Raw genomic sequence first — 2,486 nt, forward strand, 5'->3', positions numbered from 1 at the left:
CCACATTCAGGACATTCCCAACACCTGATCCCATACACACAAACCCTTATAAGGTCTCTGAGGGGCTCCATCAGGGGTCTCTGGTGGTCACCTGTGCCTGCAGCCCCCAAAGTTCTCAGTGACCACCTTATCAACTTCAACACAACTCACCTGGTTGTAGAGGAGCTCGGTGCTGCTTGGCTGCTGCCTCAGTTCTCTTCTTCATTCTTTCTTGACTTTGCTTGCTCAGTCCCTTTAAGTTCCTTGGCTCAGCTCCATGCAGTTTCTAGGGAACATCCCACTGCAAAAACTACCAGTTCTTGGTACATCTCCTAACTCAGATATCAGGGAGTGAGGAAGAAATCAACTAATTCAGGGTACTACCTACAAATATTGAGACAAAAACACCAAAACATTCCATGGCCTCCCTTGGCAAATCAACCCCAAACTGCTCAGACACAAACAATACCCTGCACACTACAACAATCTGGCACTGCTGGTTCAACCCGGCCAAGGCAGTTGGGAAATTACACAAGGTCAACTTTCTTCCAAGTTTCAGTTATGATACTGCCATGGTTTGAGATCCCCAAAATCTAATTCCCTAGTCTAAGCCTCCTCCCACATCTCGACCTAATGTGGGATGATTTTTTTCCAGACAAACACACAAGACTCAAAATGGGGGAAAGGGAATATATTACAATGACTGTACAAATAAATATTATAATACATTATACACACGATTTCAACTATCTCTACCATGACATAAGTATTTACAATGAATCAGATCTCTTCTCCCCTCCAAATAAAAGTCCAGGAGGGAAGAAGGACAGATCCCTTCTAGTCTCTACTCTGAGCAGCAGTATCTTCTAAGGCAGCAGTCATCTGTCCTCTTCACATGCAGCAGCTGTAACTGGATTATCGTAGCTGGATCTCTTTTCAATACACACAAGGGGGTCTCCAAGCCCCTTGGCCCGTTGTCTCCAAACGAGGGTCTTTCAAGACACAAGGGGTTCTCCTTTCACCCCTCTTGGCTCTCCTTTGACGCCAAGCAAAGGCCTCACCTGTGGACTGCCAGCAGGAACAAAACTCGTTTCACCACAGGCATATCACGAAATGCAGGGGTGTCTTCATGAAAGTCCCTTCCTCAAGGGGTTCACCCCTGAGTCAGAACATCTTGGGCAGCATTCAGTTGAAAGCCTTTGTCTCGAGTTCTACCAGAGCTCCTGTGCTCTGTTTCAGACTGCCACCTTGGCAGCAGTGGCAGGGGGGGGAAGGCCAAGGTCACCCCCCTCTGCATTCCTCTCCATCCCGGTCCAGCTTCCCAGAATGCTCTGAGCTTCTCAGCTCCTCTCTGCAGTGCATGTCGCACTTCACCCCTCCCTTCTAGGATGTGAGGGGTCTCCAAGGAGTTTAGGGGGTCTGGTTCAGTTCTTACCCCCAAAANCTGTCTCTCTTTCTCTCTCTCTCCTTGCAGGAGTTCTTTCTCTGGTGCTGCATGCCGTTGTTGCTGCTTGATTTTATCTCTCCTGGCTCTCTGCCACCTTCTCCGGCCAGTGTTGCTTCTGCTGCCGCTGCTGCTGCTCACAGTGAAGGAAACTTTCTTAGCTCTCTCCTGCAGGCACCCAGCCCAGCTTTATGCTGTTCCAGGTCCCCGCAGGCCCCCGCTGGGGGCTGGGAGGCCAAAGCCCCCCAGGGGGCTTCTGCCGTCTGCTCCTCGTGGCCTCAGAACATGGCTACCACTTCTACAACCAAACTACAACTAACCTTCTCTTCTGTTTGCTTGTGGTATGTTTACATTTCGCAGGAGCGCACATTGGACAAAACTTCAAAACTTCCACAGGTCACCACCCCCTGGGTTTTCTTAGCTTCAGGGGGAAAACCTGGTTCAAACCACTACAGATAGAAAAATTAGGGAGATCACAGACTCCCCCACAAAGTTTTACTCTGAGGAGAGAAAGAAACCAAAGCCATCCCCAGGGGTGCAATAGCTCAGGCTCCCAAAAAGACCCAGGGGCTTCAGGTTTCTGAGGGGCTTCACCGAGGGCCTTCCCAGCTCTTCTCTGTCTGGAGCCCTCAAAATCCTCAGTGCCTGCCTGAGGAACCTCAACACAACTCACCTGCTTACACAGGAACTTGGTGCTGCTTGGCTGCTGCCTCACTTCCTTTCTTTCTTCACCTCCCTTGGTTGGTCCCTTTACATCCCTTGGCTCAGCTCTGTGCAGTTTCCAGGCTACATCCCACTGCAAAAAGGATTAGCCCTTGTTACATCTTAACACTCAGATATCATTCCCCCTTTTGCCTTGACACTGGGCCATCAGGCCAGGGTCTCCTTATTTAAAGCACAGTTTGACTCCTCAGTGACAACAACTGACAGCCCTGAATCCTAACACAGGCTGAGACACAAACAGGGATGGGAACTCTGAAGGATCCACTTCGTTCTGCTCACCAATCAAAAGGAGCTTTCTGAACTCAAGAAGAAGAGACCCCAGGTCCTTTTACTGCAACTT

The 2,486-nt window shown here is 49.7% G+C and overlaps 1 long non-coding RNA gene across 1 annotated transcript; it reads right to left on the minus strand.

Moving 5' to 3' along the window:
• Positions 1 to 211: 211 nt before the first annotated feature.
• On the minus strand, positions 212 to 2,461 carry LOC115307635. The gene is made up of 2 exons (XR_003915955.1): positions 2,097 to 2,461; positions 212 to 280 (listed from the first exon to the last, which is right to left on the minus strand). It is a non-coding gene; the product is annotated as an uncharacterized LOC115307635 (long non-coding RNA).
• Positions 2,462 to 2,486: the final 25 nt, after the last annotated feature.

The sequence above is a fragment of the Manacus vitellinus genome, unplaced genomic scaffold (genome assembly GCF_001715985.3).
Source record: "Manacus vitellinus isolate BGI_N305 unplaced genomic scaffold, ASM171598v3 scaffold_35_pilon, whole genome shotgun sequence".
In the NCBI taxonomy this organism is placed as follows: domain Eukaryota; kingdom Metazoa; phylum Chordata; class Aves; order Passeriformes; family Pipridae; genus Manacus; species Manacus vitellinus.